The 26,956-nt window shown below is 36.2% G+C and overlaps 1 protein-coding gene across 1 annotated transcript in view; it reads right to left on the bottom strand.

The window, feature by feature from the left end:
• Window positions 1–26,956, bottom strand: part of CDH12 (cadherin 12) — a 977,416-nt gene that overhangs the window by 831,908 nt on the left and 118,552 nt on the right. The gene's annotated exons all lie outside the window — the stretch shown is intronic.

Here is a 26,956-nt window from a genome sequence, read left to right as displayed (position 1 = left end):
GTGAGTGCTTTACAGAGATGTGCAGTCAAATACCTGACAAACTCTAGTGCTGCTTGTACTGGGAGTGGAAGACAGCTTTTGTTGTTCTTGCTGTTGTAATTTATACTGCACTGGGTATTTATTCAAGGAATTAAAGTTAATTTTTAAAAGGGTTTATAAATATATTATTTTCTTAAGTTAAATTTATGGGACATTGTGTAGTGAAGAATGTAAGCCCTTAGTTACTAGGAGTTGACCTGTAGACTCCTGGGATATCCTCCTAATAGGAGTATCTTTGTTTTGCTAGGACTTTGGCCACGAGACAGTCTAACAATGTAAGTTGTGAAGGGGGATTTTAGAGACTAAATGTATTAACACAAACTTCCAGGAGAGGCTAGAGACTAAAGCAAGCAGTATGTGTCAAGCTCCTAAATGTAAGGCCAGACACTATCAAACTCTTAGAGGAAAACATAGGCAGAACACTCTATGACATAAATCACAGCAAGATCCTTTCTGACCCACCTCCTAGAGAAATGGAAATAAAGACAAAAATAAACAAATGGGACCTAATGAAACTTCAAAGCTTTTGCACAGCAAAGGAAACCATAAACAAGACCAAAAGACAACCCTCAGAATGGGAGAAAATATTTGCAAATGAAGCAACTGACAAAGGATTAATCTCCAAAATTTACAAGCAGCTCATGCAGCTCAATAACAAAAAAACAAACAACCCAATCCAAAAATGGGCAGAAGACCTAAATAGACATTTCTCCAAAGAAGATATACAGATTGCCAACAAACATGAAAGGATGCTCAACATCATTAATCATTAGAGAAATGCAAATCAAAACTGCAATGAGGTATCATCTCACACTGGTCAGAATGGCCATCATCAAAAATCTAGAAACAATAAATGCTGGACAGGGTGTGGAGAAAAGGGAACACTCTTGCACTGCTCGTGGGAATGTGAATTGGTACAGCCACTATGGAGAACAGTATGGAGGTTCCTTTAAAAACTACAAATAGAACTACCATATGACCCAGCAATCCCACTACTGGGCATACACCCTGAGAAAACCATAATTCAAAGAGTCATGTACCAAAATGTTCATTGCAGCTCTATTTACAATAGCCAGGAGACAGAAGCAACCTAAGTGTCCATCATCGGATGAATGGATAAAGAAGATGTGGCAATATATACAATGGAATATTACTCAGCCATAAAAAGAAACGAAGTTGAGTTATTTGTAATGAGGTGGATAGACCTAGAGTCTGTCATACAGAGTGAAGTCAGAAAGAGAAAAACAAATACCATATGCTAACACATATATATGGAATCTAAGAAAAAAAAGGTCATGAAGAACCTAGGGGTAAGATGGGAATAAAGACAGAGACCTACTAGAGAATGGACTTGAGGATATAGGGAGGGGGAAGGGTAAGCTGGGACAAAGTTAGAGAGTGGCATGGACTTATATACACTACCAAGCGTAAAATAGATAGCTAGTGGGAAGCAGCCACATAGCACAGGGAGATCAGCTCGGTGCTTTGTGACCACCTAGAGGGGTGGGATAGGGAGGGTGGGAGGGAGGAAGATGCAAGAGGGAAGAGATATGGGAACATATGTGTATGTATAACTGATTCACTTTGTTATAAAGCAGAAACTAACACACCATTGTGAAGCAATTATTCTCCAATAAAGATGTTAAAAAGAAAAAAAAAAAAAAAACGAAAGAAACTCTAGACATCCAAAGCTTGCGTGGTCTTCTTTGCTTGGCAATATTCTCTACATATTGTCATACATCATGGTCGGAATGAGGTAAAGTGTTCCATGATGCCACAGAGAGAAGATGACTGGAAGGCTCCGTGTTTGGACCCCTCCTGGTTCTGCCCTAATAGTCTCTTCCCTTGGCTGAATTTAATTTGTATCCTTTAACTATAATACACTGTAAGTGTAAATATATTATTTTCATTGAGTCCTCTGAGGTGTTCCAGTGAATTATCAAACCTTAGGGTGGTTGTGAAGACTCAAATCTGTAGCCAGCTGGTCTGAAGTGAGAGTGATCCTGGGACCCCCAAACTTGAGGCTGAAATGAGGGCAGTCATGTGGAGACTGTTCCCCAACCCTGGGGTCACAAAACATTCCTCCCTGTGGGCCATAATTTCTGGTCTTACTTCGCCCTGTGCAGGAGGAGGTAAGGCATTTAGACACCTTTCTTAAGGGAGAGGCACACAGGACAAGGGAAAGGAATAATTTATAGTTCCTAAAATACTGCTTATTATTCCACTTTAAAGGCTGAGCAGACTCTACACGGTTTCCAGAAAGAGCTTAGATTCTTCCCTCCCCTACTTTTTAGCTATATGACTCTGGACTTAAAACTTCATCTGTCTTGGACTTGGTTTCCATATCCATGTTCATATGAATGCAGTATTAGTATCTATTTCAAATAATTTTGTGGGTATTAAATGACATAATGTCTACCACCACATGAGTTTTATTACTTCTGTTAACTGTAAGATCTGGCCTCCCATTCTGAAAAGACACCTTCTTTGATTGTGTCCTTCCTTCTCTCCTCTCTTGGGGTTGGGAAGAAACAGCTGCAGGTTGCAAACTTCCTCTAGAAACTCAGATTAAGGAGTAATAGGGAGAGAGGAGTCTAAATAATTAGTTCTTACCCAAACCATTCCTACAACTGGTACTTTTAATGGATATTTTCCTTGTTAAAATAGAAAATGAATATTGAAGAGATAACTGCACACTCATGTTCACTGCAGCATTATTTACAAGAACCAAAATATGGAAACAACCTAATTGTCTACTGACAGATGAATGAATAAAGAAGTTGTGATATACATATGTGTGTGTATATATATATATATACACATATATATGATAATACATTCCATTGAATATTATTCAGCCATAAGAAAGAAGTCTGTCCTTTGTAACAAACAGATGGATTTTGAGAGCATTATGCTAAGTGAAACACATCAAACAGAGAAAAACAAATACTGAATGGTCTTGAAACAGACCAGGACCCTATGGTCCTTGCCCCCCATGTCCTCTGCCTGCCTTTTGTCTGTGGAAAAACTTAAGCCAAAGAATAAGTTTAATCAGAGAAGTGAGAAAATGCAGAAACAAAGGAAAACAGTCAAAGGAGAACAAATAATACTAGTTTAGTCATTAAGCATAGTCAAGGACCTTTAGTTCCTCCTCAAGGGCTATAGATAATATTCTGAGCCATATCCTGTGAGCTGTCTTATAGGTACTGAAATCCCCACCGAGTGGAAGAGATTAACTACAGGATGACCAGACTGTAGCCGTGACATAAGCTGCCACAATTCCGAGAACTGGCCTCAAGGAAGTGGGAACAAACCGACCCTGGAACTGAAGGTTAACTGTACTTAAAACAATCAAGATGACGCTGATCAGATCACCAACGACCAATTTCAAGATAACTGTCAGAGCTGACTGTGCTGTTTCTGCATGTAGCCCCCTCCCTTCACCTATAAAAGCTCTTGCCCCCTGATTGTCAGTGGGGGGCAGGGGGGGAGTCGGCCTTTGGACAGGAATCCGCCCTCCCCACCAGTTGCTGGCCTCCAAAATAAAGCAAATTTTCCTTTCCACCAAACTTGCCTCTTTATTGGCTTTTGAGCAGCGAGCAGCTGGACCCCACTTTTGGTTACAATCTCATATGTGGAATCTAAAAGTAACAGTAAAACCCCAAAAACAAATTCAGAAAAAAAGAGATCAGATTTGTGGTTACCAGAAGTAGGGGGCTGGAGGTAGGTGTTGCAGGAATTGGATGAAGGTGGTCAAAGGGAAGAAACTTCCAGTTCTAAGTGAATACATACTGGGGAAGTAACGTACAACATGATGACTGTAGTTAGCACTGCTGTGTGGCATATTTGAAGGTTGCTAAGAGAATAAATCTTAAAAGTTCTCATCACAAAGAAAAAACCTTTTTTGGGGTATCTATATGAGACTATGGATGTTAACTAAACTTACTGTGGTAATCATTTCACAATTCATGTAAGTCAAATCATTATGCTGTACACCTTAAACTTATACAGTGCTTATGTCAATTATTATTCACTAAAACTGAGAATATGCTCAAACAAAATTAAAATAAATCATGAAAATATACTTAGGGATATTGTGTACAACATTAATTCAGAAAATTTATGTAATGGGATTAAATTTAAATACTTGAAGCATTAAAAATGATATAGAAGCTTCAAGTTGAATAGGGAAGCATTTACTATATAACACGATTAAATTCCTTTCTTCTGAGAAAAACACTAATATATTTAACAATTTTTGACCTCATAATCAAAATATCGTATTTATCAACATGCTTATGCACCACTGAAAATACACATTCGTATCCCCAATGCAATCACAATAGAATTATCTTTCTTAGAAGGGTCTATGTCCTTTCTTAGATTTCACAAATTTGCATATGCATGCCATTACTTTAACACAGAAAACCTTTCCTCTTTATCTGGTAAGATTTTTCATTCTTTATGAGCACTTTTAATTTCAGAACTTCTTCAATCCTAAAATTCATTTTTTACATGAATGTATCTAAAACCAAGACGCATCATATATTTAAACTGTAGTTGGACAAATCCCTCCTGTGAGGGTAATAACTCCATTCTCTGTGCTTCTCCCAACCCTCTGCACATACTTTAGACTTCAGCTGTTTTGCTTTTTGTGCCAATAATCTGTTTACGTGTATGTTTCCTGTAATGGACAGCAGGCTCCTTGAGTGCTGGAGCTTCATCTTAGAGACACTGACCTCATTTAATCTTCTCAGGGCCGCCTTGGCTCAAATGAGCACAGCAGCCTCTCAGCCTCACTTTCAACCACGCTTTAGACATTGGGACAATGCAGCCTGTGTGTGCCTTCTCCACTTACACGCTGCTGCCTCAGCACTAGCATTTACAAAGAATAAGGTGGAATGGAATGGAATGACCTTTGTGAGATCTCCAAAGTCACTCTTCCATGGACGGGTTTTTAGAGACATATGTCCATCCCCCTTAGCCTTATGACTATACTCTTGAGTGTTTCCTCTCACCTTTTTGATAATATTGGAATACGCATCATAGATTCTGCCAAATTGGGCTACTTATTTATCTGTTTCCCTCCTGCCCTGTGAGCTCCGAGAAGTCACATTCATCCCTGTGTCCCCAGCAACAATCACATTGCCTGGGCATGTGGTCAGTATGATCTTAAGTAAATAACCTGAAACACGGAGTCATAGTGTGTGTGCTGGTACCTTGCTCACCTTTAAGCTATGTCCAGCTTCATCCCTTGCAGACTCATATAATGAAGCCATGTCATGGCATCCTTTATTTTAAAACCATTCTTTACTTGAAAGCCCATGGTCTTTAACAATAAAAAGCCATTTTTCCTTAAACGTATACAGTCAAAATATATGACTCACCCTTACATTTTCAATTGTAACTATGGTAAATAATGTATAATGTCATCAATCCTAGTCAGGGCAGAATCAAGAGCCTCCAATTGATTTAAATATGCACAAATTCAAGTGAGACACATAAATTTTGCAGTTAAATTAGTTAAAATAAATCCACCCAGATGTCCTGCCAAATACGAGTACGCATAGCTGCAGTCTTTAGCTACCGTGTACATATGTCCCCTTGAAGCAGATGTATATCCATATTCACTCAGGAAATAGTGCAAACTTGCATATCAAGTATAAAAGAAGAATGAACGTACAGATGAAAATAACTGCTCTCTAAGGGAAAACTCTAAAACTGATGCTAGATTTGTGTTTCTGCCCATATGTGTTTATGCACCTTGAGTCACATATGAGCAAAGTGTATAATTCTGGTGTTTCTATTCCTGTTGCATCATTCTGGCACAGAGTTACCGTAAAATATCACCCTAAATGAAGCTGCATTTCACTGGGGGCATCCCTTAAATATAGCTTGTAAACACTGAAAAGCACTTTGTCTTTGAGGGGCAATATAATTCAACATGTCTGTATAGTGACTCTGAGGAAGATCAGAAAATATAATGCTACTGTAAAGAAGATAACTGCTAATTCTCTCCTCTAAAAGGTTTATAAGACTTTCATTTTATAGCCTCTTTTTATTATTACAAATGCAAGGCATATTCATTGGAGAACATTTCAAAATTTCACAAAGGTACAAAAGGTAGGAAGGAGTTGGATAAAATAAATAAATAAATAAACTCACATGCCTCCTACACCACTCAGTCATGTCCACATAGCCATATCAGTTCTGCACAAGTGCACTATATGTATTATTTTGTAAGAAAAGTAGGAAGTAGAAAGAACTTTTGTTAGACTGTAGGCCTGTGTGAGTGTCTATAAACTGCCCAAGATAAGGTAACAGAAGACAGAAGAGTAATTAAAAATGTTAATCTCAAATTGGGGCCTGAGAGTGGATAGAGAAAACATCTATAGAAATATTAAAATTAAAGCAGCAGTTCAGTCAGAGGCTAAGAGCTAAGATGGTTGTGAAGCCCCACAGACAGATGACACAAGCAAGTGCCCCTCACACTAGACAAAGGTCTAAAACTTCAGTACACCTCCTGGCAGAGACATCATTCTTGAAGCCCAGTACCTTTGTAACCCTCCGTGTTGATTCTAAACTTTGAGACAATAAGAAAAGGTCGTTTATTTTTCCCCCTATTTTTTAAAGACTTTTTGGGGGTAATTACAAGTGGGAAAATGAAAGAGATTTAGAATTGGTAAGTGATTTTAGAGATAATTTCCTCTGGTTTCTTGAAGTACAGTTTCTGAAAAAGAAATCTGACAGAGAAGAAATATAATAACCATACTCTCAGTTCATGGGGTGATAACAATAAGTAAATATACTATGTTTGGGGAACACCTCTAAGCTATTTATGACTATCCACTCTTCAATTCTCACAACTTGATCAATATGTGCTACTATTTTCTCCATTTTACAGTTGAACAAACTGAGGCACACAAAGGTAATGTTAGTTTCCTGGCATCACATACGTGGCAACTACCAAAGACAGACTGTACGCTCAATCACTCTGGAACCTGGGTCTTAATTCATAATCATTGTAACAGAGAATTGAGTTATTCACTGTTAACACACTACGTCACATTTTTCCCCCAAACTTACATTTTGATGTCACTACAAATGCTTTAAGATAGAATTATCAAATTACACAGCTGCATAGTATTCCATCTTTTAGAGGTATTATGGTTCAACTAATCATTCTTCTATTTTTACCTGCTATCATGAATTCAGCTATGCTATTGCTAGAATAAATACCTTGTTACTAAAAAATTCATGACTTTGAAATGTAAAATGAAATTGCTTCCCAATAGAATTTTACCAATTTTATTTTTATTAGAAGCCTATGAGAATACTCAGCTCATAAAATTCTCAGTAATAGAAACCATTACCAACTTAATTTTAGTGTGTTGGGATTTTGTGATCTTTAAGACAGTTCTTATGGGCTAATATATGAACTCTTCTGATTGTTTCTATGAAGTGAAATAGCAAAACAGAAAAGAAATTCCAGATTTGAATGTAATTCTCACAATTCTTAACTGTATGATATCAAACATAAATTATCTTTGAGCTTCAGTTTCTCACCTATCTACTAAGTCTATGACCTGCAAACTCTAATTTAGTGGCTTGCAGTTAAAAAAAAAGTAATAAAATATTATGTGAACATGCTCTGTCAACTGTAAAGTGCTATCTAAGCTTATGCTGTTGGCAGTTGATTACATAAAGAATGGATGAATTACATGTTTTACTATGGTGCAGGAAACTCTGAAGACACTCTTACTAGTTATTGTATACGTAGCTCTGAAATTAACACAGCTCAATCTCTCTTTTATCCTTGGCTCTGACCTATTCATTTTGTATGAGGTTAATGAAATTATATGCCAAATCTACAACGTGTGTTTCCCCAAAAGTAACATTAATAGATATATATTCTTTAGGGTCACAAGGCACACAGAATAAGCATAATTAAAATCCATAGATTTGATTCTCTTTTAAAGCATAAAGACATATTTTATAACATACATTCATTTTAGACATGATTTTTTAATCTTTATTTTTCAGTATACTTTTTTTTTTTTGGGGGGGGGGTACGCGGGCCTCTCGCTGTTGTGGCCTCTCCCGTTGCGGAGCAGGCTCCGGACGCGCAGGCTCAGCGGCCATGGCTCACGGGCCCAGCCGCTCCGGGGCATGTGGGATCTTCCCAGACCGGGGCACGAACCCGTGTCCCCTGCATCGGCAGGCGGACTCTCAACCACTGCGCCACCAGGGAAACCCTAGACTTTATTTTTTAAAGCAGTTTTAGGTTCACAACAAAATTGAGCAGAAAGTAGAGAGTTTTCATTTATCTCCACTCACCACTCCCCCCAGGTTGATAGCCTATCAACATTCCTCACCAGAGCAGTGTATTTGTTACAACTGATGAACCTACACTGACACATTATCACCCAAAGGTCACAGTCTCACTAAGGCTCACTCTTGGTTTTGTACATTCTCACTTTCAGTTTTGACAAATGCAAAATAACATGTATACACCATTACGGTATCATCGAGAATAATTTCAGTGCCCTAAAAATCCTCTGTGGTTGGCTGTTTATCAATTCTTCATCCCTGTACCCTGGTAACTACATTTGCTTTTACTGCTTCCAGTCTTGCTTTTTCCACAATGTAATATAGTTGGAGCCATGTGGTATGTATCCCTTTCAGATCATCTTTTTTCATTTAGTAATATATATTTAAGCTTCCTCCATGTCTTTTCATGGCTTTAGAGCTCATTTCCTTTTAGCACTAAATAATATTTCATTGTCTGGATGTATCATAGTATATTTATACATTTACCTACTGAGGGACATCTTGGTTACCTCCAGGTTTGGCAATTATCAATAAAGCTGCTCTAAAAATCCATGTGCAGGTTTTTGTGTGGATATAATCATTCAACTCATTTGGGTAAATACCAAGGAGCACCATTTCTGGATCATATGGTAAGAGTATGAGTAGTTTTGTAAGAAACTGAAAACTATCTGCCAAAGTGGCCGTACCGTTTTGCATTCCCACCAGCAATGAATGAGAATTCCTGTTGCTCACTGGCATTTGATGTTGTCAATGTTTGGGATTTTGGCCATTCTACTAGGTATATTGTAATTTCTAGACACGATACTTTTATAGCAGACAATACTTCAAAGTTCACAAAGGCTTTATGCTTATTTCAATAAAATTGAACAGATTCCTGGGGAGATTTATGATTCACATTCTCCCAGAACAAAAAAGAATTTCAGACCTTCGTTCTAGAAGTAGTACAAACAGGACCTATAGTGATTGCTGGAGCAGTAAATTATGTATTCAAATAAAAACTAAAACAAATTCTTATTCACGTTTTGTTTTATAAGAATTCTTATTCTCTTAAAATATATAATACTAATATTATATACTACTTACCTTTAGTGTGCTCAAAGCATTTTCAGACACTATTTAATTAATTATTACAATGAGATTAAAATGGATGAATGGGAGATGATTGTCACCAATTTGCATCTAAGAACATAGAGGTTTAAGGCTGTTTATTACATGAATTATGAACATCAACTTTCCATTTTGATCTTTATTAGGTGTGTTATTATAAGTTAACCAGAAACTTGCAATATAGAATACTCAATGGACAACACCTTGAATAAGTCTTTCATAAGTATTTCTGTTCAGTACTAGGTATAACTACAAAAAACATTAAATAGAATATCAATTGCTTATATTATTTGACTGTTGATCAGTCTATTTTGGTACATATTTTTCTTGTTTAACTATTTCCAAGAGAAAATTTGGAGAATTCAATATTTGTTTCCTATTTCCTTTTTATTATTAGCTAAAAAAAGAAGATAGTGCAATTTATTTTATTTGGCACTGTAACTCATCCTGCCAGACAAGACAGGAAAATTAGAACACTGTTTACTGTATCCATTACTTATACACTATTTTATATTTTATTTATATATAACGTTATTTATTCAGTCAGTACCCATTTAGATTTCCCACATTATTTACCATTTCATGCCGTGTTGTTGCTTCTAGTATCTTTGAGATATGCTCTAGTATTCCTTTAGAACAGCAGTCCCCAACCTTTTTGGCACCAGGGACCAATTTCCTGGAAGACAATTTTTCCACAGACGGGGGGAGGCAGGGTTCAGGCGGTGATGCAAGCGATGGGGGGAAGGCTTCAGGAGGTAACGTGAGCAATGGTTCAGGCGGTGATGCGAGCGATGGGGAGCGGCAGATGAAGCTTTGCTCCTCGCCCGCCACTCACTTCCTGCTGTGCGGCCTGGTTCCTAACAGGCCATGGACCGGTACCAGACTGAGGCCTGGGGGGTTGGGGACCCCTGCTTTAGAAGAACAATCTAATGTTTATTTAAGTTTGTGTCTCCTGGTATTAAATTCCTTTTTGTTTTGTCTGAAAATGAAGTGATTTCACCTTCATTATTAGAGGATATTTTAACTACGTAGAGAATTTTATGTTTTGTTTGTTTGTTTGTGTGTTTAATTTCTTTCAGCACACTGAAGACATTCCATGGTCTTCTGGCTTCTGTTGTTTCTTTGTAAAGTCAGTTCTCAATTGTTCCTCTGAGTGTAGTGTATCATTATTCTTATGCAGTTTTTTTAAAACTATCTTTTACTTTTGTTACCTGCATTCTTACATTGTCAGTAGTAGTTGTGTCACTGTGAATTACCTTGAATTTATTCTGTTGAAAAGTTGAATTTTTTGAATCTATAAATAACTATGTTTCATTCATTTCTAATAAATCTCAGCCATGATCTTTTCAAATATAACTACTGCCCCATTGATTTTCATATCTCCTTATGAGATTCGAAATAAATATGTACGTTCTAATCTTATTTTAAATATAGTTTATATCTCATAATTTAAAAAAAAATCTTTTTATATCTCTGTGCTTCTTTGATCCAGATCATCTCCCTTGTTAATTTTCCCTTTATCTTATCTACTCTACTTCTAAACTCACTGATTGGATTCTCAATATCAGTTACTGCACTTTTTTCAATTCTAGTAATTTTATTTGGCACCTTTATTATTCTATTAGCAATTCTGCTATGTAAATTTTTATATTTTCTAGTACTCTACCAAAATTTTCAATCTTGTCATTTATCATGCAAGTAGAATAGGTGGTTACTTAAAGTTGATGATGATTCTATTCATCAAGAAGTTCTCCGAATCTCTTTCAATTGTCGTATTTCTTTTGTTGTCCTTTATGCTTTATTATCTTCTCAACTGCTTTGTTAATTTTTATTTTATATGGAATATTTTATTCATAAAACTTTTTGTAATAATATCTTGAGGACTAGCATAATATTAAATTATTCCAGAAAAGATCTGTCTTTGCTTCTCTTAGGCATCTTTTGGCAATAGCCAGCTGGGATCAACTTAACACAGAATGTATGAATTGTAGGATTATTGGCAATTGGGGACAGATAAATATTTGTTGTGGGAGACTATTCTATGTATTGTAGAGGACTGAGTAACCTTCCTGGTCTCTTCTCATTAGAAACCAATAGCATCCCCTTTTCCCTAGTTGTGACCACCATAAATATCTCCAGTCACTGCCAAATGTTCCTTGAAGGAAAAATCACCACCAGTTGAGATTCACTGGCTTAATCCAGTTCCAGGGAACGAGATCTCCTGGCACTCACAAATTGATTGAAGCCATGATAAGGTTCACATGATGACTGTTTTACTGATTCCAGTCTTAAATCTAAGATATAGTCCTTCAGGGTCTCTATACAAAATTTAGATTTTTACCACAGTCTGAAATGTGGTGGGATCCAGGCACTACTTTTGTTTTCCTTAGGATATAAGGGGACATTGCATTGTTTGGTCTCCCAGTCTCTTCTTCTGAATTAGTAAATACCCCCAAAGTTATAGCATTCCCAAGTGCTGTGTTCTCTAAATTTTAGACCAGCAGTTCCTCATCACCATGTTAGCTCTCTGTATTAATCTTATATTCCTGTCACAACAATTTATCATATACTTAGCATCTTAAAAATGCAGACTTATTTTCCTCACGGTTCCTGTGGGTCACAAGTTGCAGCAGAACAGTGCAGGATTTCTTCCCATGGTCTCATAATCAACCAAATCAAGGTGTCAGCAGGGCTGTGGTTCTCATCCGAGTCTCAGAATTCTTTCCGAAATTACTTGTTGATAAGGAGTCATTTCCTTCTCTCTGAAATTTCCGTGTCTTCTACTTCTGCTTTTAAGGGCTCATGTGATTACATCGTTCTACCTAGATAATTCAGGATAATCTCCCCTATATTAAAGTCAACCGTTAAGTGACATTAATTACATTTCAAAGTCCCTTTGGCCTTAACAAATGCACAGGTACGATATCTCACGTTATTCGCTATCCCAGGCATTAGCACATGTGATTGTCTTGGGGCTGTAATTTTATCACACTCACCATTGCCTTCAGGAAATTTTTTAAAATATGTCTCAAATTTTACTGTTTGTCTTCAGCTGAAGCATTGGTCTGAATACTTACTCTGCTGTTACTGAAAGCAGAGATTCTCTTGGTCAAGTTTTCATTCAGCACTTTAAGAGTTTTTCTTGCAATTTTCTTCATTTGACCAGCATAGGTGGTCAGAAATTCAGCTTGTATAATACGCTGATTTCAAATCCCAGGTTTTCACTTACCGCTGCACAACTTTCTGCAAAGTTCCTCATTTCTCTGTGCCTCAGTGCCCTTACCTATTAATTAGTAATCATATTACCTAAAATATTGAATTATTGTGAGAACTGAATGAAGATACATATAAAGTCACCTAGAGAACTAAAACTTGTATAGTAAGCATTAGTTTTCAGAATGTTAGTTTTTATTATTACTCAAACTTTAGAAGAATGTATTTATATTAAAAAAAATTGGAAAGCAGCCTATTCATCTCTATTTCAATACCAAAGGAAATTATATTTTTAGAAACAGTGAACCTCATCGTATATTACCTATATTAATCATGTTACAACCGGATATGTAAATAAAAGGCAAACAAATACAAGAGAAACAAAAAAAATTCTATCCTTGTTTAGTCTTAAAACTCTGGCATAGATATTTAGAAACTTATTATCATAAATGAGACAAATTGTCTTGCCCTGGGATCAGTTTTTGGTGAGCTCTATTTGTTTTTGTCAATCTATGACAATACTTTTAGAAAAACATTTTAGTAGTAAGTAGAAGACAATGTAAGAAAAATTAATCTTAGCCCTAGAGCTACACATACAGGGGATAGGATTACAGCTTTTACTGCAAACCTTGTTAAACATGTTTGAATTCAAGTTGAAATATAATGTTTTAGTACATTCACACCAACTCTCAAAGAAGAACAGTGTCACACATAATTATAAAGAACTCAGAAAAGAACACAAAAGGCCATCTGTGAGATCTGAACAGATGTAGCTGTTCAAAAGACTTTGCTCATCTTGAAGTTGGGAATTCTAAAGTTTAAGTAATTGGTGTTTAGATGAGTGGAAACTAACACCAGAAAAATATCAAATATAGGAATGATGACTTGTATTATTTTGGTTATTTACAAGTTTTCCATTAAAATTGAAATAAATGCTTCCTTTTGCACATAAAAATAATTTCCTAGGGCTTCCCTGGTGGTGCAGTGGTTGAGAGTCCGCCTGCCGATGCAGGGGACACGGGTTCGTGCCCTGGTCCGGCAAGATCCCACATGCCGTGGAGCGGCTGGGCCCATGAGCCACGGCCGCTGAGCCTGCGCGTCCGGAGCCTGTGCTCCGCAACGGGAGAGGCCACAACAGTGAGAGGCCCGCGTACCGCAAAAACATAAATAAATAATTTCCTATAGGAAAAATACAGTAATATAGACACAGACAAAATTGAAACACACAAGAAAGAGCAGCCATTAAAATATTTGGTCTTATATCTGTAGTCAAATTTATCGGTTTTACTAGTCATTACACAATTAAAATATAAGAAACATGTTGTTGCCAAGAATTGGGAAGTTGTTTTCTCCTGAACTGTGTTCTGTATTACCTTCTACACGTAGATGTGCTTAGTTTTCTTTCTCCACTGCCTCATTTTCATCAAAAGCATCCTTTAAGACGGGATCTTAAACTTTCCCACACTTTAATATGCTTAGGAGATAATTTTGAAAAATCCTACACCTGGACTCACCAGATTAATTAATCAGAGTCCTTGCAGATAAGACCTAGTCATTAAGTTATTATAAACTCTGTAAGTGATACTATTATGAAACTAATTTTGAGAACAAGTGCTCTGCGAGCTATCGCATGCTAGATGTAGGTGGCATTTGAAAGATGAGTTTATTTAAAAATGGGAATAAAATAAATATGAATGTCACAGATTATAAAATTAGTAAGTATATTATTGTTATTAAAATATTAGAGGTTTTGTAAAAGTTGATGTAAGTTAAATACCTCCTTTTCATTTCCTATGGGAAGTCAAATATACAATTCAATGTCCTGTTGGAAAATCAAATATAAAATGAAAATACAGATTTTTTACATTTATTTTGACAGAAGTCTCAATTGCATTCTTCAAAATCCTTTGTTATTATTAAGTAATTATTAAATAAGTATTCAATATCCCTGAGCATTTCAAGTTTATTTCTGGAAGTGATAGGCAATATTGTTATGACTTTCATTCTTGAAAGGTCTTTCTTTATATTGAATTTAAATGTACTTTTAAATTCAAATAATTATTCTATTTTTGCCTTCTGGATCAATTTGCAATAAAATAATTGTTCTCTAAATTAAATATCTTTCTGTTTTCACACACAACTATAATATTGCTAAAAAATACTCCTCGTAATTAGAATGCCACAGGTGAATTAATTTAAACATGAAATTAGTATTAACCATAATTAAAGACAAGTCAAAACAATTGACTAAATATAGTAACAATATTGAAAGAAAAAAAAAAAGAAAAACTGAGAAAAGCTAAACTTCTTTTATGGCTTTCCCCAAAAAAATTCTTTTTGGAATTGTATCTTCCAAAAATTCATATGTTGAAGTCTGTATTAGTTCACTAGGGCTGCCATAAAATGTACCACAGACTGGGTGGCTTAAAGAACAGAAATATATTTTCTCACAATTCTGGAGGCCGGAAGTAAGAAATCAAGGTATTTGCTAGGGTTGGTTTCATCTGAGGCAATTCTTCTTGGCTTGTAGAGGGCTATCTTCTCCCTGTGTATTCACATAGTCTTCCCTCTGTATATATCTGTCTTCCAATCTCCTTTTCTTATAAGGACACAAATCATATTGGATTAAGGTTTACCCTAATAACCTCATTTCAACTTATTTATGGCTTTGTAGTCACTACCTCCAAATACAGTCAAATTCTGAGGTACTGAGTGTTACAAATTTAACATGTGAATTTCGGGAGGGATACAATTCAGCCCATAATGAAGTCCTAACCACAGTGCCCCAGAATATGAACTTATTTGAAAATAGGGTTGTTGAGGATGTATCGATAATTGCTTAAGATGAGGTCATATTAGAATAGAATGGGTTCCTAATCCAATTTGAAGGGGAAATTTAATTACAGACACTCACACTGTGAGAACTCTAAATGAAGATGAATACAGAGATCAGGGTCATGCTCTACAAGCCAAGGAATGCCAAAGATTGCCAGCAAACCACCAGAAGCAAGTAGAGAGTCATAGAACACATTCTCCCTCACAGCCCTCAGAAGGAAGCAAGTCAGCTGACACCTTAATCACAGACTTCTAGTCTACAGAACTGCGGGACAATAAATTCCTGTTGTTCTATGTCAGCTAGTTTGTGGTACTTTGGTACAGCATCTCCAGGGAACCAATAGTTTCTAAATAGTTTTCAACATTGATAAAAATAACAAAACTTGTTTCATTTTTAAAAAATGAACACAAGCAAATTTAAAAAAATCATCTGAAATAATTTGTTTCATGTATATTATGAAATAATTTTATAGTACTTAATAATACTTATACTTTTATATACCTATAATACTTAATAAAGTAATTTTGTTATACTTAGCAATCATGAAAAAATATCTTAATTTATGTCTCGGTTTTATTATGGCAAAATGAGAATCATTGAGAAATAACTGATGCTATCCCTCTTGAGAACCAATATTAGATAAGACAATTTTAAATACCAGTTGGCCTTAAATAAATTTCAAATTAAGGTTAAAATTACCTTACTCATATCTGATTTATCCCCATAGTTCTCCTGACTAAGAAGAAAAATCATTTGTCATTACCATTTACTTAGTTTTATGACAACGTTGTATTTTCAGAAATAAAATGTGGTATGAACGTCTTCATTTTTAGCTTTTATACATTTATAATCCTAAGCATATTTTTAAAAGACATATGTACAAAACCAGTACAATTCAAAAATATACATGTATATGAACTGTGATCTTTTATTGAAATTAAATTGCCATTTTCTTTGTGAATCATTTTTTTTAGTTCAGCATATTCATCCTGTGTGTCATTTTGTGATTCATTTCTCCCACCACTTTTTCCTCTTTTAACTTCTGTGAACACTGTGTTAGTTCATTTATATGCACCCATGATGCCATATTTTTGCCAATATAAAACTTTAAGTTGATGAACTACACATTATTTTCATGTAAAATCAGCCTGTCTTCTTCCCTCATAAGCCCAAGTCTATAAAAATGTACAATACAAAGAAATAAGTTATAAGGTATCCTTGTTATTAATTAAGGGGGCATTCATTCCAAACTTCTCATATTTCCTTGTGGAGAAAACGGCCTTCCAGAAACACACCTGGCTTCACTGGTTCCTTCCTGAACAGAGGTGACTTTATTTGATTAGTGAGATTGGTAGACACAACAAAGGAACACTTATTTCAGCCTCTTTTGTGTTTGTTTCGGAATTGGCCAGCCTGCAGAAAAGGTGTATTCAAATTGCTCTCCTACGATGAAATAAAGGACTTTGGCCAGGCTTGAAGATTGGGAGAGTGTTGGAATGTCCATTTGACAACACCTCCATGGGCTCCCATTAGCCAAGGATTTAACAAATAAAAGGTTAAAACTGTGGAGACATACTACCTGGGTGTGATTCCTAGCTCCTGACTGATTAGCTGTGGAATTTTAGACAAGTTTCTTAATCCACACTTTCTCAGTTTCCTCAAATTTCAATGAAAATGACACAACCTCCTTCATCAATTTTTGGGGTAAAATTTAAATGAGTTAACAAGCATCAAATGCTTAGAAAGTACCTGGCCTCCAGTAAGTATTCACTATTATTGACTGTCACCTGCGTCTTCTGTGTTACTTTTAATTCTTCAGTATTTGGGTATAGTGGTGTTATTTATTGATCCCTGAATATCCAACATTTTTAGAGCAACATGGTAAGAAAAAAGTGGAAAAAAACCAAATAATTATACCTAACCTATAAGGACACATTTGCAAAAACAGCTGAGAAATCCTAATCTAGAGAAAGAAAAAAATTAAACATACACCAATTGCTGTGTACACAGCTTTTCACACATTATGTGATTAAGTGCAATAAAAGCCTGGCTCTAGTCTTCAGTTTGAGGAAGGGTGGCAGTTTGACTCAACATTTGGCTGGATCAAAGTCTTGTTTTTCAAACTCTTTGGAATAAATTACATCCAACTTCTGCCACAAATACTGCTAACTCATTTCTTTAGGATGCAGGAATCACTTTCTGCCACCACCATGAAAAGGCATGTTCCTCCCAGTACTGAGTTGAAATTTTCTCCCTGTCGTACCCACACACTGTACTTGGAGTAAGGTGAAGAAAACTGCTACTTCATAAGAAATCACTTGACCAGAAAAATTCACACATTTATCAGCAGGAATTTCTGGGATAATCTAGTCAATCACATCAATAAAGAATCTGCAAAGAGAAGTAGCTACCCTATATTCTTCAAGTTTCACAAATTATATTTCTATTGGTTATACCCAGTGATGACTCTTAATTAAATAAATGAATATGAGAAAAGATATGAAAAAGAGAAAGTTCATATATAAATGAAAAAGTTGGGCAATCAAAACAAAGCGCACAACAATTATGTCATCTGTGGATGAAGACTGTTTATTTCTTCCTTTCAAATTTGTCTATTTTATTTTCCCCTTGCCATTCGGCACTAGCTCATATTTCCAGTACTATGTTGAATAAGTGTAGTGAGAGAGAATATACTTGCTTTATGCCCAATCTTAGGGGATCACTTCCATTCTCTGACCATTAAATGTGATGCTAGCTGTAGGGTTCATTTGTATGTGGACGAGAGCAAGTTGAAGAAATCTCCTCTATTCTGGGTTTGCTGAGAGTTCTTATCATGAGTCAGTGTTAGATTTTGTCAAATATTTTTGTCACCAATAGATATGATCATATACTTTTGACATTTTTAACGCTGTTATGTTGAATTTCCTTGATTAAATCCATTCCTAGCTTTAATGACATTTGTTCAGGGCTGGTAAGTCTTTTAATGCATTGTTGGATTCAATGTGCAAAAAGTCTGTTGAGGATTTTGTACCTATGAGATACTGGACTGTAATTTTCTTCTTGTAGTGTTTTGATCTGATTTGGTGTTAGGATAACCCTTATCTCACAGAATAAGTTTAAAAGATTGTTGAAGATTTATATTATTTATTCTTTAAGTGTTTCATAGAATTCATCACTGAAACCCTCTGTCTCAGGTACTTTCTCTATTTGTAAGGTTTTTAATTATATGTTTAATTTATTTAACAGATATAGAGCTATTCATGTTATCTATTTTTCCTTGTGTAAGTTTGGATAATCTGTGTCTTTCAAGTAATTGAATCATTTTATTTAAACTGTCAAGTTTACATTATAATTTTTAACTATTTTAATTCCACTTAAAATATAATATACTGCTTATATGTAGTGTGGACCTTTGTAATGGAGTGTTGTCCACTTCTCTCTTCTGTACTTTAGGTATTTTTGTCACTGATTTTATTGTCCATATACTATAATCACCCTAAACACTGTTACTATTATTACTTTAACAGTTATATTTTAGAACAATTAAGAATAAAATAAAATATTTTATTTTAATTTAATGTATTCCTTTACTGACATTTTTTTATATAGATCAGTGTTTCTGAACTGTATTGTTTTCTTTCACCTGGAAAAGCACCTTATAATATTTATTGCAGGGCAGGTCTGCTGGCAATGTTTTTGTTTGAGAAAGTGTTTACCCTTCATTTTTGAGAATAATTTCATTGTACACAGAATTCTAGATTAGTGGCATTTTTTTCTGGTTTTCCTTTGAAAATGTTAGATATTTCATTTCATTCTCTTCTTGCTTTCGTGATTTTTGATGAGAAATCCACCCTAATTCTTACCCTTTTTCCTCTACAGTTAGGGTAAATTTTTCACTCTGGCTCCTTTCAAAATTATGTGGTTATCTTTGGCTTTTTGCAGTTTAAATATAATATATTACATGTATTAGTATCTTGTTGCTTGTGTAAAAATTACCACAAACTTAGTGGCTTAAAACAACACAGATTTATTATAATTCTCCAAGTCAGAAGTCTGAAGTCAGAAGATTTAGTTAGCTAAAATCAAGACACCGTCAGGGCTGTGTTCTTTCTGTATGCTCTAAGTGAAAATCCTTTTGATTGCCTTTTATGTTCAATTATTTCTAGAAGTAGCCTGCATTCCTTGGCTTATGGTCCCTTCTCCCATCTTAACTTAAAGCCAGACATTTAGCACTTTTAATTAGCTTTCTGACTCTGACACTCTGCTTCTGTCCCCATATTTCCTTCTCTGACTTTTTAAAGGACACTTAGGATTACAATGGGCCCACTCAATTATCCAGGATAATTTTCCCATCTTAATTTCCTTAGCTTGTGTTTGAAAAGTCTCTCTTGCCATGTAAGGTGACCTGTATAGGCTCCAGGGACTAGGAGATGGACATCTTTGGTGAAAGAGCATTAATCTGTCTACCTCAGACAAATGGAAAATAACAAACATTGGGGAGAATGTGGAGAAAATGGAACACTTGTGCACTGCTTGTAGGAATGTAAAATGGTGCAGACATAATGGAAAACAGTTTGGCAATTGCTCAATAAGTGAAACATGGAATCATCATATAGCTCAGCAATTCCATTCATGGGTATATACCTAAGAAAATTGTAAACAAGTACCAAAATAAAACCCTTGTACATGGATGTTCATAGTAGCACTATTCACAATAACCAATAGATAGAAACTAACCAAATGTCCATCAGCAAACAAAAAAATGAACAAACTGTGATATGCATATGCAATGTAATATTATTTAGCTGTAAAAAGGAATGAAATACTGATACATGCTATAGCGCTACAATGTGAATGAACCTCAAAAACACTGTTAAATACAAAACGCCAAGACACAAAATGTCACATATTGTACAATTCCGTTACATGAAATATTCAGAATAGATAAATCCATAGTGACAGAAAGAAAATTGGTGGTTGTCATGAGTAGTGATCAACTACTTAGTGGGTACACATATTATTGTGGGGTGATGAAAATGTTTTGAAACTCGACAGAAGTGGTAGTTGTACAATATTGTGAATGTCCTAAATACAGCTAAATCTCTCACCTAAAATGTTAATTTACATTATATGAATTTCACCTCAATTAAAAAATAATGTTATCTTAGTATTAAAAGATAAGGAAAGTGAGATACAAACAAGTTCAGTAATTGTCATGGTTAATTTTATGTGTCTGATTGTCTGGACACTGATGCCCAGATATTTGGTTAAACATGTTTCTGAAAGTTTCTGTGATGGTGTTTTTGGATGAGGCATATATTTAAGTTGGTGGATTTTGAGTCAAAGGGATTTTCCTCCATATTGTGAGTTTGCCTCATCCAATCAGTTGAATGTCTGAATAGAACAAAAAGGCTGACATACCGGAAAACAAGAGAGAATTCTCTGGCAGATGACCTGTAGACTCCATCTGCAATATTGTTTCTTCCTGATTCCACAGCAGACTGCCTGTGGATTCTAACTGCAACTTTTTCTTGAGCCTCCATCCTGCCTGCCTCCATCAGATTCTAGATTCACCAAGCGTCCACAATTGTGTGAGCTGGTTTTTTAAGATAAATGTCTTTCTTTATGTATATACATCCTCTTGGCTCTGTTTCTCTGGAGAAACCTAATACTGTAACTTACCCAAAATCATACAGAAATTCAGTGTCAGAGTTTTATAGATAAGAAGCCAGGCACTGTTAATTCAAAGGATACAATCTCACCAACAATATTTGGACTGAGGCTTCAGTGTACATTTTTGTTCTTTTAGAGACTGAATATCAATCTAAAGAAATGTCTATACCAAAGTTTCCAGGTAATCTCTAAAAGATTAATAACAGATGTACTAGTCCAAGTTTCTAGCTCGAATATTATTTGGGGGTAATTACAAAATACATGTGGATTCAAATTCTAATTTTCTATTATCTAACAATTCCTTAATCATTTCACTTAAGTTATATAAATTATTTAAACTTGCTGAGCCTGGAACTCCTTGTCTAAAAAATTAGAATAGTTTCACTTCAAAGCATGGCTGTAGAGGTTAGATATGACACTTTATACAAAGAAATAGCAACATTTTATATATATATATATATATTCCACAAATAAGATATCTAGGTCATTTATATAATATGTAGATATAGATGGATGTGAATGTATGTTAATAAATGAGATGAGATAATCCATTGGTTGAATCCAACAAAATCCTTCCTGTGTTATTTGGTAAAATGTATTTATGAGAGATTATTGTATTTAATTTTGCTATTGCTTTTGCTTTCATCTGACTCAGTCTTTTACAAAAGAGTGTACTTTAATAACATTCCCTATATACACATATCTATTGTGGTATTATTGAAAGTAAATATTTAGTGTGTTGGAGTCAGCATTTTTTTATTCTGAAGTTTCTTATCATTGAGGGATAATATTTCACAACGCTCTGAATATTTTTCCTTGTTATACTTTAGTCAGCATTTTTACATATGTATCAGATAGATTAGCAGGGAAAATGGCAATACAACCTGAAAGCTGAAAGTTTAAGTGCAAGAAAGACTAGAAATAGAGAAGTCACAGTTGCCATAGCAACATAATCTTGCTATATTCATATTATCCTTTTCCTCACAAGAAGAATTTTCAAAACTCTGTAGAGTTGCTCCAGCTAGTATGGGAATGTGGGCTGTGTGCATTTAATATAGAACTTTAGGTAATGTTAATACAGCCCATATTCAGTAGAAGCAACACTTTATTTGAAATTTAATTCAGAAATTATAATCATTTAGGGAGACTTCTAGTAATACAGTCTTTATGGAATAAGGTATAGTTAAGACTACAATTTTGCTTCTTTCCAGGAGACATAAAGACAAAAGCATTTCATAAAATTTAAAAATCATCCCAAGGTTTTACTAAATCTGTTTTCTTTTATTTCCCAGTGGCTTTTCACTGGTTTTTATAATAACGCAGCAGGTATCATATATCTTCTTTTACCAGTGAATATTGCATATTTTACCTTACATGTTTAATTCTAGGTTTAGACACGTTTCTTCTAATCTTATGATGTCGCTATATTCACTTTAAGATATATCAGGAAATTAATGATGTCTTGGACAAACCAATTCTACACTCTGATTTCTATCTACTTAATCTTTTGCTAGAAAATAGATAATAAAAACATCAAACAAAAACCTTTACATCAAAAGATCACGCTTAGTTTTATTTCAAAAATATATGTTCTGCAATTGTTTTTACCTACTAATTTAACTGATTAAAATATTAGTATAATTAGTTTTCAAACGAATGTAATAAATAATTACTGAGTGAGAAAAAATAGGTAATAGGACATAGCTAAAAAAGGAGAAAAATAAAATATTTAGATTAGAAATGTAATATAAATGAGAATGAGCTTAAGTTATGTAAAAACAGCTATACCTCTACTTAAAAATAAAATACCTATGAAAAAATCAGCAATAAACTTTTGATACCTTAAACATAGGTATTTTAAAATACGGCATATAGATAAAACATAATTATTTAAAAACTAATCTCTCCTGGAACTTTCAGTATGATACAGACATACCCCACTATATGTTTTTAATGAATGTTAATAACCAAATAATGCAAATAATGCAAAATCCATGGATTCACTTACCAACTGAGCATTATACAAATGCCAAGCAACAATATAATTTAATGTATCTTATTCTTTTTCATGTTAGTTTTCTCCTTCCTGATTCAGCTTAAAGTTATTAGAAAGCACTTGTTGGTTCTAGATAAAATTAGATGCTTTTAGAACTGGGGTAAATGGTATAATGGGCACTAATTGTGATAATCTGGGAAGAAAGGCAGAGTTGCTGGAGAGTCTGGAAATTGTAGGCAAGGACATAAAACGTTGAACAAAACCACAAGAAGACTCAGTGAAAATTTAGAAGGTAAAATCCTGAGTATCTGGAAACTGTTCAGAGTAGGAAAGAGGTACAGAGGGAGAAGAGAAAGGTTCTAGTGCAAGGTCTACCAGCAGATCCCATGGTTATGGCACTCACGCCTCTTTAGAAGAGCTTTAGAAGATTCATTACATTACACAAAGTCAAAGGTAATAGTCTACTTTGTCTAACAGCTTGATTTATTACTGTATCCTGTGGTTACAGACACCTGCCTTAGGAAATTTCAGGGAAAAAATATTTTCTTAACTTAAACTGCAGCTACATTGACAATGTCTGGTTCAGCCATGAACAAAATGGTTGTTTCTCAGAATTGACCTGGCTACTCTGATACTATTCCATCGAAATAACTGAACTGGTAGAGATGAGGAACAACATTTCCCTCTGTCACTCTTCCCCCACACGTTGATAAAGTGGATATCTGACATGTAAGAGGAATTTTGCTACTGTGAAAGATATAGTGCCTATAGCTTGCAGAGGTTTTAGAGAATGGTAATCTCTTAAATTACGGCAAATATGCAAAAATGTCAAGGTTTAAGGAGACCTGTTGTTTAAAAGTGTAATCACTCACTTAAAAACAATGCACTCTTTTACCATAAATGTGCTAACATGTTAAAAAAAAATTCAAGTGAAATAAAACCAAGAACTTCCACAAACTTAGGGATTTGACATACTAATATGCATGTTATTTTGAGAACATAACATGAAAGTAGTAAGTTATGAATTCACATTATACTCTATGTCAGAGCATTGAGTTTTGGGTTTTAATAAAGTGATATCTTTACTTTTTCCTAGTTCTAATGAATTTTCTCACATCTACAAGAAAAATTATAAAAGTTTTCGTATTACTCAACTGCCATACATAAGTGTTGTGGATTTTGGTAAAGCTCCACTATTCATTCACCAATTCCACCATGCTTTTGTTTGTTTCAACAAGGAAAACAATATATTGGTATTCGTTACACCATACACATACATATTAAGATTCAAACATACACACGTGCACACACACACACACACACACACATACATATACATATATATACGTTAAGGAAGAAATCAAGATTAAAATGAGAGATCAAATGTCAATAAAGAAAAAATATAATACAGTTATGTTGGTTTGGTTTAAAAGAATTTTCATGTGTAATTTTATTTTACAATCACTTTCATAAAAAGCATTACAGATTTAATGTGTAAAAAAGGAAAAATAAAGCATTCTTTAGGACCTACTGATTTTTGACTAAAATGAAATATACTTACTACATTTTGTTTGAACTTAAGAAATTTATTTTCTCTTAAATTAAAAAAAAAAAAAGTTCAGACCCATAATACCACTTAAAATCTGTATCAAAAGCCATTTCCCGAGAGTTCCGGGAAGATGGCGGAAGAGTAAGACGCGGAGATCACCTTCCTCTCCACAGATACACCAGAAATACATCTACGCGTGGAACAACTCCTACGGAGCACCTACTGAACGCTGGCAGAAGACCTCAGACCTCCCAAAGGCAAGGAACCCCCCACGTACCTGGTCAGGGCAAAAGAAAAAACTAAACAGAGACAAAAGGATAGGGACGGGTCCTGCACCAGCGGGAGAGAGCTGTGAAGGAGGAAAAATGTCCACACACTAGGAAGCCCCTTCGCGGGTGGAGACTTCGGGAGGCGGAGTGGGGGAGCTTGGGAGCCGCGGAGGAGAGCACAGCAACAGGGGTGCGGAGGGCAAAGCGGACAGATTCCAGCGCAGAGGATCGGGCCGACCGGCACTCACCAGCCGAGAGGCTTGTCTGCTCGCCCGCCAGGGCGGGCGGGACTGGGAGCTGAGGCTCCGGCTTTTGTCGGAGCGCCGGGAGAGGACTGAGGTTGGCGGCGTAAACACAGCCTGCAGGGCGTTGGTGCGACGCGGCTGGCCGGGAGAGAGTCCGGGGAGGGGTCTGGACCTGCCGAAGAGGCACGAGACTTTTACGTCCCTCTTTGTTTCCTGGTGCACGAGGAGAGGGGATTAAGAACGCTGCTTGAGAGAGCTCCAGGGACAGGCGCGAGCCGCGGCTAAAAGTGCGGAGCCCAGAGACGGGCATGAGACGCTAAGGCCACTGCTGCCGCCGCCAGGAGGCCTGTGTGCGAACACAGGTCACTAGCCACACCGCCCTTCCGGGGAGCCTGTGCAGCCCACCACTGCCAGGGTCCCGGGATCCAGGGACGGCTCCCCCGGGAGAACGCACGGCGCACCTCAGGCTGCAACGTCACGCCGACCTCTGCCGCTGCAGGCCCGCCCCGCACTCCGTGACCCTCCCTACCCCCCGGCCTGGGTGAGCCAGAGCCTCCGAATCAGCGGCTCCTTAAACCCCGCCCTGTCTGAGCAAAGAACAGACGCCCTCCGGCGACCTACACGCACAGGCGGGGCCAAATCCAAAGCTGAGCCCCTGGGAACTGTGAGAACAAAGAAGAGAAAGGGAAATCTCTCCCAGCAGCCTCAGAAGCAGCGGATTAAAGCTCCACAATCAACTTGATATACCCTGCATCTGTGGAATACCTGAATAGACAAGGAATCATCCCAAATTAAGGAGCCCTGTGGATGAAAGGCTCTTGGTGCTGCAGCCAGGAGTCAGGGCTGTGCCTCTGAGGTGGGAGAGCCAACTTCAGGACACTGGTCCACAAGAGGCTTCCCAGCTGCACATAATATCAAACAGCAAAAATCTCCCAGAGATCTCCATCTCAACGCCAGCACCCAGCTTCACTCAACGACCAGCAAGCTACAGTGCTGGACATCCTATGCCAAACAACTAGCAAGAGAGGAACACAACCCCACCCATTAGCAGAGAGGCTGCCCAAAATCATAATAAGTCTACAGACACCCCAAAACACACCACCAGACGTGGACCTGCCCACCAGAAAGACAAGATCCAGCCTCATCCACCAGAACACAGGCACTAATACCCTCCACCAGGAAGCCTACACAACCCACTGAACCAACCTTAGCCACTGGGGACAGACATCAAAAAACAACAGGAACTACGAACCTTCAGCCTGCAAAAAAGGAGACCCCAAACACAGTAAGATAAGCAAAATGAAAAGACAGAAAAACACACAGCAGATGAAGGAGCAAGATAAAAACCCACCAGACCTAACAAATGAAGAGGAAATAGGCAGTCTACCTGAAAAAGAATTCAGAATAATGATAGTAAGGTTGATCCGAAATCTTGGAGATAGAATGGACAATAGAATGGACAAATTGCAAGAATCAGTTAACAAGGACCTAGAAGAACTAAAGATGAAACAAGCAACGATGAACAACACAATAAATGAAATTAAAAGTACTCTAGATGGGATCAATAGCAGAATAACTGAGGCAGAAGAACGGATAAGTGACCTGGAAGATAAAATAGTGGAAATAACTACTGCAGAGCAGAATAAAGAAAAAAGAATGAAAAGAACTGAGGACAGTCTCAGAGACCTCTGGGACAAC

This window comes from Orcinus orca, chromosome 3, assembly GCF_937001465.1.
Source record: "Orcinus orca chromosome 3, mOrcOrc1.1, whole genome shotgun sequence".
Lineage (NCBI taxonomy): Eukaryota > Metazoa > Chordata > Mammalia > Artiodactyla > Delphinidae > Orcinus > Orcinus orca.
Note: the sequence above shows the minus strand (reverse complement) of the source record. Positions and strands in the feature narration are given on the sequence as shown.